Source organism: Myotis brandtii, unplaced genomic scaffold, assembly GCF_000412655.1.
Source record: "Myotis brandtii unplaced genomic scaffold, ASM41265v1 scaffold514, whole genome shotgun sequence".
NCBI lineage: Eukaryota > Metazoa > Chordata > Mammalia > Chiroptera > Vespertilionidae > Myotis > Myotis brandtii.
Window position 1 is genome coordinate 592519 of NW_005369591.1, and position 401 is coordinate 592919.

The following is a 401-nucleotide window of genomic DNA, read 5'->3' on the forward strand; positions in this document are numbered from 1 at the left end:
GCATTTGACAAAATCCAACACCCATTTTTCATAAAAACTCTCAGCAAGGTGGGAATAGAAGGATCATACCTCAAAATAATAAAAACCATATATGACAAACCCACAGCCAACATAATACTCAATGGGCAAAAACTAAAACCATTTCCCCTAAGAACAGGAACAATACAGGGATGCCCACTCTCACTACTCCTGTTCGACATATTATTGAAGTATTAGCTATTGCGATTAGACAAGAAGAAAAAATAAAAGGCATCCAAATTGGAAAAGATGCCTTATTCGCAGATGACATGATAATGTACATAAAAAACCCTAAAAACTCCATCAAAAAACTATTAGACTTAATAAATGAATCCAGCAATGTAGCAGGATACAAAATTAACGCCAAGAAATCTATGGCATTT